Genomic DNA, 14,904 nt, shown 5'->3' with positions numbered 1-14,904 from the left:
GGACATTGTTGAAAGTGTATTTGCGCTTAATTTACTAGCTGAATTGTATTCGAATATGAATGACCTAAAACACCAGTTGGAATATATTACGACTGAAAATATACCTCGACTGTAACGCATACAAAAGAACAAATTTTCCCATCCTCTTTCAATGTATGCGCACTCTGGCTTGAAATATTTTTAATACTAACGGAAACGGGAGTTATAGCAACATTGTAATGAAGTTTCCATAGGATTTTCCTTTTAAATAATTGGCGTTATGGCATCTCAAAGTTTTTTACAGCTCGAAAGTTTTACGTTACTGTTAGACTGTTAGCAATAGTTCACGTATGAACAAACTAGTAAGTTCGTGAAAAGAGTGAACACCTAGACTGTAATATATTTTATTTTATTTTTATTCAATCAATCATGCACACTCGTCTAAAAGATTTCTCCTAAGCGATGAGTGTGATATATACCTACATATATATTAAAAATTATTTATTAATTATTTAAACAGGTACACCCATTTATTAAACACGACATCAATGGTCAAACGATTAAAAACCACAGAGACTATGAGAATATATCTATGGACAAATTTTGTAGCATTTTTGTAATTAGCGAAAATCGAGAAGCTGAATAACTCGTATGTTTGCGAAAGATGAATAACAGGGTTGACAATTCGTTTCAATGAAATCAGATAAATTGGAAAACTTTGATAAGAAACGATCCACCTTGGAATCACATATCACTGGCCAACACCATATGGGATAGAACCCGTGAACACACAATTGAAAGCATTACATGCTAACCATTGATATATGCTGCTCTATATTCTACATATAGAATCTGGCTTAGTACTTCAAATATTTACATATCGACCTTCATATAAAATTTTAAAAAGCCCTAATTAAAACGAATAAAAGTTTATTTCACCGCTCCGATTTGATATTACATAAATATAGATTTTTATAAGTTGGTGATCTGTGCCAATTCAACAGTTCAAATTAATCGATAGATGTTATTAAAATTTTCCGGATGATTATGGTACCATATTATGTAATATAATTATTTTGCAAAACTTCTCGTTGAATTTCAACAGGAAATACAATTATATATATATTTGTATATCGGATAATAATAATGGAATTAAACGACGCATAACTTTTATCCGTATTTATGTATATTTTCAGGTCGAATTAGCTTGTAAGGGTTTCGTTTTACGTTAATAAGGGTTAACTTTCATTACAAAAAAAGGGCACTTCGTCCTTCTAAACAATTTTTAGCTCAAACTCTGGAGGTCGATGGCTCTTTGAATTTGTGATTGATGAGGCAGATTACGGACGCTGAAGTGTTCAATTAAAAAAAAAGCGAAAATACAATATAAAGTGAGCCAATTTTTCTCCCAGTTTAGAAATATTCACCGAACGCAAAATAAAGATTTTAATTAAAGGATACTGCTCTTGAAATTCGCGTTATCCTTTCAACAACTTCAATTAATCCTGACACAAACAAATTAATCACAGAAAAAATAGATTAAATATACATACATATATACGATTATCCATTTAGAAATATACATACATGCATATACATATATACAGCATAATCATAATATCAACAGCACGATTCTAATATTAATAATATGCTTGAGTTGTGTCATCAACACATCCATTCATACATACATACATGTGAATGTGTTGAGAACACGACAGGAAATGACATTTATTGGTTAAGTGTCGCTTTGTAAATGCACCAAGTTGGACCACTCTTGACACACTCTTTAATAATCATCTCGACATATTTATTCGTATGTCAAAAACAAGGACGATTTATTTAAATTGCATTGATTGTTTATAACGTGTCAGTAATTGAGGAAATTCTCTACTATTTGTTTGAAGAAAATTTTAACACGTAATGTATGCATTTTTGCACAGAAGGAAGCGGCCGAAGATGTGGAGAGATGATAAAGTTTTAGTTGGTTATTTTTTTTATATTTACCATGGTCCTATTACAGGTTGTTCCAAAGCCACACCTTCGGCCTAACTTGTATATATGTACATAAATATACATATATATATTTTTTTCATTATAAATTTGTGATAAAATTCAATAGTGGTGACAATTGATGTGAAGTTTGGTGAAGAATCGTATCAACGATAAATTGGAAAACTCCGATAGACAACGATCGACTTGGAGACACAAATATCCAAGTCTGACCAGCAGCACCGTAGAAATACTTCAAATCATACAGCGTACGATTATTTTCAATCGACGTCAAACCAGGGGTCGAACCCGGGACCTCTCAGTCGTTAGTATTATTACGGGTTGCCCTTGAACGAAATTTATAGTATTAAACTTGTACATATATAAATTTATAGATTATAAATTTTGAAATCATATTCAAATAGTGGTGAAATAGTGGGTGGGATGATTTTTTCCATTTGATGAACGAGCCGTTTCAACAATGAAATCAGATCTATGTATAATAAATACATATCCAGCAGCATAGCTCGGTCGTTAAGCTTCTGCCTAACACCGAGAGGCACCGGGTTCGATCCCATGAGCTGACCTTGATTGAAAAGAATTTTTCTGAGTATATCTGTAGTGCTGCTGGTCAGACCTGGATATTTGTGACTCCAGGTAGATCGTTTCCTATCAGAATTTTCCAATTTTCTATGATTTCATTGTTGAAACGGTTCCCGATTAAGAATTGGCTAAAAAGTATCCTACCTACTATGTCACCACTATTTGAGTATGATTAATGTACAATAAAATTTATGTAAAACTCTTAGATGTCTCGTTAGTTTGCGAGTTTTTAGTGTCTCGTAATTCAGCGACTTGTATAATAAAAATGCTGTATTGTTTGTAATTGGCCAGGAAGGCGCATTGGAGTTTACCTGTAAGGCCTGCCTGGTATAAAATGTAATAAAACGTAATAAGTACATACATATATAATAATATTAATATTGTTTTCCATTTTTCATACTGTAATGGAAAGAATGATAAGGAAAAAAATGAATTTTTGCGAAATAGGACAGGAGTTGTCAATTTGTAAGAACCGTTTTAATGAAAATCAGATAAATTGGCAAACTCTGATAGGAAAGGATCGACTTGGTCAGACTTGAAGTCATAAATATCCAAGTCTGACTAGCAGCTCTACAGATTATAGTAGTCGGAATAAATTATTTTCAATCGAGGTCAACCCACGGAATCGAACCCGGTAGCTTTTTGGTGGCTAGAATTAAGGCAACCACCGAGCTATGCTGCTGGCGTAGAATGCTAGCAACTGAGGGGTCATGGATTCGAACCATGACCCATCCGTGTTGCTGGCAGACCTCAAACATATATGTATGTGACTCCAGATCGATCATTTACATGTAATTATTGAAATGGTTCCTCAAATTGGCCAACTTCTGCCTATTTGTCACCAAATAGTTAGTATAGTTCGTTGGCTATTCCGCACAAATCAATCTCACACACGTCCCTAAAATCTCTATCACCGAACATCTGGCACCCGAAAATTCCTTCCGTCGAAAGTTACATACGCGAAATATCATACTAAAGATAACTCGAGTACGAGATATTCAGTATTCGCGATATTCGTGGCAACTATTGTTGTGTGCGAAATAATCCGTTTACCGTAGTATGTACATGTGTACTAATTTGGCCATAGGTGCTGCTTTGGGGGTACCTATAATGGCATCATGGTAAATTAAATTTTTTTTAATAAATGAATATTAATGTTTGAAAAAATTAAAGAAAATTGACTGGCTTTAAGTGAGAGCAAAAATCGATATCAAGAATCCTTATCCACAAACAAGTAAAAAGCAATGTAATATATTATTATATATAGAAAAAACTCTGTTATTTTTCAGCTTACGATACTACGTACATATTATACATTTATTTGATACTATAATAAATATTCTAAAAAATATAATAAACATTCATACCTTAATAAATATTCGTAAGATTTTCAATAAGGTAAAATTTTTCAAACGATTTTCCATTTACATAGGTTTAACATTAAATTATAAAGGTACTTGTGTAGCAGGTTTAAATTTAATATACCCAGTACTCTTATATAGCGTTAGTTATTATTATGGCTGTAATAAATATGCTAATTTTAATAATTCGGTATAGCATTTCAATATGCGATGGTTATTACAACCACGACTACTAAACAAATCGATTCCGACTGTGAATTATGGGATGCATTCACAATTAATTATCTTGATTTGTGATGTACGCAGTAGTGTTTGCATACATTGAAATTTATGTCTTTTGGTGTGAATCATAAAAAAAATTGAAAGACGATATTATTCCATATATATGTAGTATTGTATAAATATAAATTAAGATATTCAACATATGTTTGCACAATTTTGTTTTTATTTTTCAATTTCCATTGTCAACTTTACATTACTAATATACGGAAAATATATTATACGTATGCAAATATAATACAATTTTGCATTCAGCCTTGTGCATTCAAATGAAACTGCTGAACATCGAATAATAAATATTTAATCGATTGCATAATAAACCTCACGTTTTGCATAGTTATTTATTTTGCACACGTATTATGCAACTTGCAAGGGTCAACACATGTGTATATTAACTAACACGCTGCTCAGATTTCTACGGATTCAACTACGGAGCACAATAATGACTATTGTATTGAGTCATTCGTTTGAAATATTTCGCAGTTGATATCTCCAGTCAGGTGTAGACCCTTACTCTAACAAGCGTCCCTCAGGGAATATGCGCAAATTGGAACCTTCCTGTTTTTTTACCCCGAAACGTGATACAATTCCAGTCTCATGTGAAGTGAAACGTTCTATCGATTCGTATTGGTTTGATTTATTTTTATAAATTTAAATAATTATTTTACGATTTCTGATGTTGCATTCTTGGACTGTTTTAATATTGAATATTTATATATTTTTACAGAATTTAAACGCTGTGATTGAAATATGTAGAGTCGAGCTCAGAAGTAATGGGAGCGCTTTACGTTAGAGCTTAAAGCTCTTGACCGCAGTTCGGTTTCCGGACAATTTCATTTTCCCTCAGAAACTGCATGGATACCGTCTACTCTATCACTGTTTCCGGTCTGGAGCAATTTGTTTGGCCTCTTTGTAATTCCCTTTGCGCAAGTCCTTCCCTGAGAGGAGACACGTCTCAAATTTAAAGCGTCCTTTTCGGTGCCAGAGATAATTGGCCTGGACAATAAGGCTTTAGAAACAGAACTAAAATTTCCCAGAACCACTTACGGAAGTTAGCGATCCAATCAAACGGGATGGCACTTTCTAGCAAAAAACAAACAACGAAAACTGTTTCACTGACGAAAGTTTCCCGCAAACATACATACATACAAACATGTACAGGTGGAGATGTTTAAGATTTTCTAAATATGATAAAATAAATAACAGTCTCGATATATCTAAAAAAACGTACAATATACATAAATTTGAAACGAGAAGTATACTAAAAACACAGGAAATTCACTTTATTATGCGAAAATATAGTACAGCTTAGTGTCAACGAGAAATGTGAAAATTCCATGCGTGACATGTGGAAGATCCCCTTCACGCAAGTGGTTTTTCACCGAATATTATATTATATTATAGGTAGAATGTTAAAATGGAGAAGGAAAAAAATGCAGGATAGCCTCATGCGAGAAAAATTCAATAAAAAAAGATGAAAAATTGACGTTTGATTTTTGATACTCTTCTAAAAGTACGAGTATATGATATTTTCGTACCTTTGCATTATGCCACATATATGTAGATATACATTTATGTATAAAAATTAAAAGAATATCAAATAGAATAAAAGGTAGAATGTGTGAAACCACAGCGTAGTGCACAGGTAGAGCAATTGCATACCAGTAGAGAGGTCATGGGTTCAAGTCCCGGCTAAATGCGCTGCTGATGAGAACTTGCGGTAATTAAAACACAGATCAACCGTCTCCTGTTTGAATGTGTGATGGATCCAATAAATCGGTATTCTCCACCTCAGTTTCACGCCAATTTGAGCTATCAGAATCTCGAATTTGTTGAATATTATAAAAATTTGCTACCCACATAATGTATTTCTCCCAAATGTATCAAAAAAAATGTTTATTGTCAATAGATGTCTCTATTGTATTCTATGTACTGCTGTTAGAAAAATTGTCAGTAATTGTGTACAAAAATAATCTAACCATATGTGTCACCTTGAGGTAATACCTGACATGTTACATATTGTTACGTACGCCGCGGATTGAGCGAATTGCACTTAGACCAACGGATATCTGTTATCGGATTAACTAAGTGCATGCACTTACTTCCAAGGATTATATCTGGACTCTAAGTGCATTTAGGCTAAACAATGACCGTTATTAGTTATTTCTCAGAGTCGGTACGGGGAGACCCAATGTCGTGGAAATACATATCCGAATACGTGACTATACAACAGGTAAACAGATTAGGCGTCCTGAGAGATCTACCTTTTATAAGGCGGTACGTAGGCGTTATCATGTCATTCTGGACTGAGCACTGACAGTGCGTGTATCTCCTTAATCATCAATAAATGCTGTGAAACGACTGTTGGCCTTTTACTTGGATCCTCCACCCACCCCTACGCAACAATATGATGTATGTATTTAATAATAAAATAAATAAATGAATGTATTAAAAATCAACCAACCCTCAAACATCAAGAGTTTTTTAAGAAGAAAAATCTTTTTATAAGCTTTTTTCATTCTTAGAATTTGCGAAAAATTAGAGTGGGCGTATATAAAAAATAAGTCCATATTTTTGGTCGCATTTAAAATAAATATTTATCCAGAGAATTCATACGAGTAGAATATCGTGTTGAATAAAATGATCGGACTTTTTGTTATTTTATACAAAAAGTCTACGAGTCATATGGCGAATTATCAAAAATAAGCTCACGTTTTCATACTTTTTAAGTGTTAAACGTGCAGGCATTGAATTAAAATTATATGTTTTTTCCCCTCCATAGCCCCCACCCTCTGACTACTGTCGTGATATGTACATAATATGCTAGCTTTTAAGATTTTTGCGGATAATACCAGTGTCAGTTTATAAAAATCTTTTTAAAATTTCCTTGTAAATTTGCTCTGTAAGCATCATTGAAGCTAACAATATTGTTTATTACAAAACTTCATACATTTTTTACATAAATTTGATGCAGCACTGCTGACTAAGTGTAAGTCACCAGGTTAACTTATTACTATTGTTTTAAATTATATACATTGTACTCGTTTATTTGTCAATATAAGTATAATTTCTATACAACAGATAATTTGGAATTTATAGCGACACTTTCTGCACATTGCGACTATTGTACTTTTTCGAATAGACGTACCCGTAGTTATACATTGTACATTTAACAAAAGAAAACTTTCAATGTTCGGGGCTCGAATTATTCAAATTTATTGCCTTCGGAAAAGCCTGTCGTGATGTATGTATGTATATATATTTTTGTAAAATTTAAAAACCCAACTAGTGCCGAAGTATGGTAAAGAATATCGAGCAAAATAAATTATTGTCAGGAGCAGGATAACAGTGTCACCGTGGATCGGTGGACGTTGGCCCGGGAATCCTTTACCTGACAGTTTGATGAAGGATTTCGGCTAGCGCTTAGGGGATCGCATTTAATCATTCACATCCTGATGCCCTACACATCGACCCAAGGTGACCGATAACCTGGATTAAATATTAGACTGATATTTAAGTAATATCGCATTTTGAACCCATAGTTGTGTACATCACATAGTTCTGGGAAGGCTTTCGAAAATTCACATATATGTACCTGTCTAAAATAACATGTATTCAATAACATTTACGGTATTCTAAAAAGTAACTACAAAATTTAGTGCACATCAATGGAATAGTTTAAATTTTATGCATAAAATTGGGATTGACATAGTCAAACAAAGCACGCACCAACGAACATGGAGACACGAGGCGTTCAATCAAGTACATATGTATGTACATATATTTGAAGAAATAAAATAAATATTTTATATTTTTCATATTTTATGTATATATTTATCATCAAAGCTTCAATGATTCGAATTATGTCAATTGGCAAACTCTGACAGGATGCGATTGGCCTTGGAGTCATATATCCATGCTCTGGCCAGCAGCACTGCCAGAGATTGAACCCGTGATCACACAATTGAAAGCATTACACGCTAAACATTGCTCTAAACTTAAACTAAAACCAATAGTTCGTGTATAAACTAGCTAGTATTTTCATGAACAAATTTGAGTGAACATTTGGACTGTAACAGCATGGAGTCCATGGACTAGTGTCTAGCATAAAATCTTTTCGAACAAAGTGGTCACGGGTTCGATTACCAATGGTTGCTGCTAGCCAGACCTTGGATATTTGACTCTAGGTTGATCGTTTTCTATCAAAGTTTGTTCATTTATCCAATTTTCATTGAAACGGTTCCTACAAATTGACATCTCCTATCCAATCTCGCAAAAGCTCGAGTTATTCAGCATCTCGATTTTTTTTGCTGAATCCTAAATGTTGATTGTTTTGCCTTGTTTAATGTTTCACCATATATGAACGTCGTATTTAATGTAAAATCTAATATATTATTTCGAAAGAGACTTTGTATGTAAGTTTGTAAGTATTTTCGGTTGGCAATCGAAAACAAGTCAAAGTTTCTATGACGACGATTCGATTGGTTGAATATAATATATTTTTTGGAATCAAATAAATTAAATAAAAAAATAAATGAATATTTACTATTAGATTCGCCATATTTAAGCTGTTTATATTACAAAAACTGAGCAAAGCCGGGTAAAACAACTAGTATATAATAATTATGAATATATAATTGATATTTCTTGATCTGTATAGTACACTCGTCGCAATGCAGCCAGCTGTAATGATTTAATAATAATGTAATATTATAAATACAAACAATAAAAAACGTCAACTAACCCGAAAAATCAGAAACTTGAAACGCGTTGTATACGATAATTTATTTCCAACGTAATGGAAGACGATACATTAAATGAGCAATATGGCAAAGTATGAAAACGATCGGATGAGAGATAAGAGATATGAAAAATGACGTCTTAAACAAAGATCGTGTGAAACGTAAAGGAGGTTTTTAAAAAAATGTGTAAAATAGATAATGAACACTGGATCAGTAGCTATTAGATGTAATGTGAACATCATTTATGAACAATTACAGGCATTTAAAAATCGAAATCAATTCAAAAAGAATATTCCGTTGATAGTTTGGTAGTTAACCTGCCAATTACATTCAAAATCGACATCAATAGACTTCGTCATATGCAAGCTGGTGACAATAGTGAAATCAGCATATACATAATACTTATGTATACACATGCAATGTATGTTCATATTAAGCAAATTATTAATTCCCCAATCTTACTCAATACTAACAATTGAACAAAAAGTAGTATAGTAATTGTTCACATGATATTGTGCAATGTCGTGTAATACATATATACAACGTTAATAATTTGAAATTACAGTCCCGAAAGCCGCTTTAAAATATTATGTAGCAATTATTCGAAGGAAAAAAGTAAACTAGGAGTGATCACTCTCATTTTTTTCCTCGCTCCCTCCCGTTCGAGCTTCGAGGGCGGCTATACATAAATGTGTTGACTTACACGTGCTTACAGTATTTTCCTCTCTGGTTCGAAATTAACAAAAACAAAATTAAAAAGTATGTTTTCACTTTACGGTTAGATTCTGTCGGGCGAAAGTAAAATACGGCGGCGTTAACTTTACTAACATCGCGGCAAAAAGGAGGGAGTCGTCGACCGACCGTTCTTCGAAGTTTTTCTTTGACATTCTTTTTTGTTTTCATCATTTCAACCCTTTAAGAAAACCGTAATAAAAACCCAGGGGTGTGGCGTTTCATTGTTTTGAAATTTCTTCGCAGGGGGGGCACAAAAAACAAAAGTCGCCATTGTAAGGAACGCCAACACCGTCCATTTAACTTAAACCATTAAAAATTCATAGATAACAAACTGCGTACATATTTATGAATCAGGGGCAATCGAATGCGGGAAATTACTCACATTAAAAAAAAACCCTTCTTCTTTTCTACCCCTTATCCAAAAATGGCGTCACATCTTAATCATACTCTTCCATGAAATATCACCATTCACAGATTGAGCATATCTGATTTCTTAACACCATTTCTTCAGATATCCTGAAAACCTCAACTGTTTATCTAAATTTTATCAATACAATAGAATGCCTATGAATGAGTCCTATTAATCCTTGGAAACATTATATAATAAATTAAAAGAACTAAAAAACCAGAAGAATTCATTGAATTATCCATCGAAATAAAACGTACATCGTTATAATTTTCCCTGTTTTGGAGGGAAGGGGGGGGGGTGGTCAAATCAAATTTTAATAGAATATTATATCATCATCATCTACAGCCACTCACCGTCCACTGCTGTTTGAAGGCCTCGTCAACACGCTTTCACTCGTCTTTATTTTGCACAAATCTTATCCATCTCACGCCACACATTTTCCTAATTTCGTCTACCCGTCATCCCTGCGATCTTCCTTTTACGCTTTTGCATTCTCTTGGGTACCATTCTAGCACTTCTTTTATCCATCTTTCGTATATTCTTCTAGCTGCGTTGACCCACCGACTGCCATTTCAATCTCTTTACTCTATCCACTATGTCCACTAACTACCCTTGTCATACTTCTCACTCACGTATAGCGCTTCCTGTATTTCCTCGTTTTGCCGAGCATACAGCGTTCCATACTTCATAAATGTATATATATATATATATATATACATATATATATATATATACATATATACATATACATACATATTCATATATACATATATAAATAAATTTAAGTATAACTCTTTTTTGATGTTTTGTTGGCAATAGTTGTAAAATTATTCATATGTACTTACACAAGAGAGTATATATTCATTGAATGTATGAAGAATTCTGGATGTATCTGCAAGTTTGAAGAGTAGCTAATTAGATGGAGGAACCGTTTCAAAAATGAAACCAGATAAATCGGGGACTTGGACTTGCAATCGCAAATATTCATGTATGACCAGCAGTACTACAGATTATACTCGGAATAAATTATTTATTTACTAATCGAGGTCATCTCACGGGATTGAACCAAGCAACCTCTCGGTAGTTAGAATTAACGCAACCACCGATTTATGCTACTGGCTATATATTTTATCAGCAGCAAAAAGAGTGATTTTAAGCATTTAACTTATTGGAACCTCTTCCTCTTGTTCAACCTACGTCACCAACTATAACGAATCACACAATTCTATAAACTTGCAGATACATACACATATCCAGAACTCTTCATACATAAAATGAATATTTACTCTCTTATGTATGAGTAATCCAACAAAAATCACGAGTTGACTCTAATTGAGTGTTAAATTCATACACAAATTTAGCACCCAATGGAATGTATCTAAAATCTATATGCATTCTTTAAAATTCAATGCACTTAAAATAAAAATAGTTTTGGCAATCTTATCTACGCAAATTCCGTGCGATCGATTTTCCTGACGCACAACTCTCGACCTATCAATTTCCCGCCAGCAATTTTCCGAACATTTCCATATTTTATTCAGTTAAAATTGTGTGGAAAATGCGTTCTTTCCATGGGGGACAGTGTTGGGTGTCGATGGACCGCAATTAATCGTCAAACGTGGGGTCTCCCTCTTTCCCCCAACAGCACACATGGATTGACCACAATGCAGCGTCAGACGAGACGGGATTTCCCGCTTCGGGAAGCGGTTTTTCTCGTCTCTCGTTTCACCAGTGAGTGACTGAGGATCGGAAGGGCCTTCGTATTCAATGGTGTCGTCCCTCCACACATAACTAATTCGGACATTCATATCCGGCCCGAATCGCACAAAGCGAGCTTTGCTAAGTTCACTCGTCCATTTCTACCGAATTTATAACATGTATTATATGTATGTATATATATATGTATATACGGAATATAAGTATGTATGTGTACATAAAATATATATTTTATCATGATGCCATTGCGGGTTTTTTTTTACCTCTAAGCAACACCTGTTTATATATCATAATCATATTCAAATATTCAAATAGTAGATAGTAGATCTAATAACGATCATTGCATTACTCAGACTTTGATTTGACATTTGAAAAAATAGCTCGGTAAATTAAAAAAAAATAGTATAATATTGGGAGATTTCATTTGTAGATTTTTTTAATATTAAATTTATATTTCTCCATGATGTCATTACGGATTGCCATATATAAATTATTATTAAAATATTGTACATATATAAATTTTTAAATCATATTCAAATAGTGTTGACATAGTGGGTAGGATGAATTTTGCCAATTTGATGAAGGAACCGTTTCAACAATGAAATCGGATAAATGGAAAAACTCTGATAGGAAACGATTGACTTGAAGACAGAAATATCCAGGCCTGACCAGCAGTACTGTAGAAATACTCTAAATTAAACTAAATAAATTATTTTCAATCAGGGTTTGAACCCGGGAACCTCTCGGTGATTAGCATTAAAGCAACCACCTAGCCATACTGCTGAATACCTACCTACCTAACGTGTAGTGAAAATATATATATATAATAAATTCATATGTACATATATAGGTATATATTTATTTATTTATTCTAAACAGACCATTGTGGCATAACAGGAATTCCTAAAGCGCCACAATGGTCAAAAAATATAACACAAAAAAAAAAACAAAATAACAATTAAACATAAACATAAATACATCCATACATAAATATAAAAAATAGCATTTAATAATAACAGATAAAGTAAAAAATATCAAATAAAATATAGCATAAGGAATGCCTTGCACCTACAGCCAGTTTCAATAAATATGTAAGAAACAACTACAAATACAAAACATCCCTGTAAGGCCCAAATGGAAGAGAGTTAATCAAAATTTCACTCATAAATCACAATCAATCATGAAAACAATGATGAGCGCAGACTACCAGATAAATGGGTTAGAGTAATTTCCGACAATTTACGCTCACTAAGGTGGAAAATATCACATTCAGTCTCGGCAGCAACGATTTCATTAAGAAGTCGAATAGCTCTAGGAATAGGAGCCATTCGAAAAAGGACTGTGCGGGCAGGAGGTACAGTCAGCAAATGATGATGTCTACCACGCACATAGTGATTAGGGACATAAAGCCCCAACTGCTCCAGCAACAACGGGCATGACGTATTACCACGTAAGAGCAGGAGAACGAAACGAATTAATGAGAAGTTTCTCCGAAGTTCAAGGGAATTATACCCAAGCATGCCCAAAAGGAAAGGAGTGGGGTAGAGATATGGGTAATACCCATATTCTTTCCTATATAGGAAACGAAGAAATGCTTTTTGCACTTTCTCAATCATCAGAGAGTAATTTGCTTCATGCGGATTCCACACAATCGCATTATACTCTAGCTTACTTCTCACAAGCGAATTGAAAAGCAAGCGAGAAGACAAAGGATTGGAGAATAATCTTGCATATCTCAAAACAAATCCAAGTCGACGAAAGGAAACGTCAGCGACTTTCTAGATATGGTTGTGAAAGGTGAGCTGAGGATCAAAAGTGATACCCAAATCGACAATAGATTCCACACGCTTCAACAAGACGGATCTAATGGAATATCCGTGACAATAGAGCGAATGTGCACGTCCATAGCTCATAATTGCTCATTTGTTTAAATTAAGTTCAAGGCCTAAACTAGAACTGAACTCCAAGACAGCGTTAATATCAGTTTGAAGGAGAACATATATAATTATGTTCATATGGTTTTCAGTGTTTTCCATTTTCCATATTATTATGGAAATAATGATAAGGAAAAAATTGAAATGATTGCACAGATGCCATATTGGATTTTTCGATCCCATTATGAATATGCATATAAAATCGTTTGGGCTTGAACTGTATAATAAAATAAAACTATTTTTCATATTAATTAATTGAAACATACTTTTTTAGTTTTTATGCACATAATGGCTTGAAAAATTCAATATGAGTTGTAATTAATGAATTATTTTTTTAAGATTCGCATTAAACCTACAACTTATTAAATATACATTAAATGTAATCACGTACATACCTTATAAAATGAAAAGATTTATTAATATCCTCGCATCCAATCTGTGAACAAAAAAAAAATAACGATTAGCTTTACGTATTTCATGTAAAAAATAATTCAAAGAATAGGTTATATACAAAATTGACCATTTTTTTCAGATTAAAATTAAATTATCGAGCTTGCGAATTATCTCATTCGAATACATTTTTTGTTTGATGTTATCTGTACATATGTACGTATGTATGTATGTATATATATAAATGAGCTTCTGATTAATTTTCGGGGGAAAAAGAGAATGAGCATGGATTGTGCCAATGTGACACTCGATATTGAAATTTGAACGATTCAATTTGCAGGCTGTCAACCGCATTTTTCCAACGAGAAATTTTTATATCCATCGGCTGACTAAAACTTTTATGCAAACTGTGAACACTTCCTCTCACCCGACATTTATTGGAATTGACGCTCGTTGCCGGTGAGGACGTAAAGCGTATTACTGAGGCGGTGGCGGCAGAAGCCACCGATCGAATAATCCGCCGTTTGATTCACGAAGGGTGAGTTGTCAAGGCGGTACACTCCCCTTGTGTTTGACGCGCGCCACCGCGTCCGTAATGCGCTCTACTCTTTGGAGGGTAAAGAAGCACTTCAAAAATGACGTTTCATTCTTGTATTTATCCCTTGGTGCGGTTGCCAAGTAATATTCGACCCCACCTTTTTTCAATTTCGTATTTTGAAGATTTTCTGGGGGAAAGATGGGGTCAAAACTTAGCGCTTTATGAGTTT

General features: G+C 33.7%; 1 protein-coding gene across 2 annotated transcripts in view; it reads right to left on the bottom strand.

Annotated features, from left to right (window-relative positions):
* Nucleotides 1-14,904, bottom strand: part of LOC143910320 (Ig-like and fibronectin type-III domain-containing protein 2) — a 53,400-nt gene that overhangs the window by 19,249 nt on the left and 19,247 nt on the right. For both annotated transcript variants that reach the window (XM_077428739.1, XM_077428738.1), the window contains exon 3: nucleotides 14,143-14,183. The gene's annotated coding sequence lies outside the window, so the exon portion shown is untranslated. The remainder of the gene's footprint in view (nucleotides 1-14,142; nucleotides 14,184-14,904) is intronic.

This window comes from Arctopsyche grandis, chromosome 4 (assembly GCF_051622035.1).
Source record: "Arctopsyche grandis isolate Sample6627 chromosome 4, ASM5162203v2, whole genome shotgun sequence".
NCBI lineage: Eukaryota > Metazoa > Arthropoda > Insecta > Trichoptera > Hydropsychidae > Arctopsyche > Arctopsyche grandis.
This window is presented reverse-complemented; position numbering and strand designations above follow the sequence as displayed.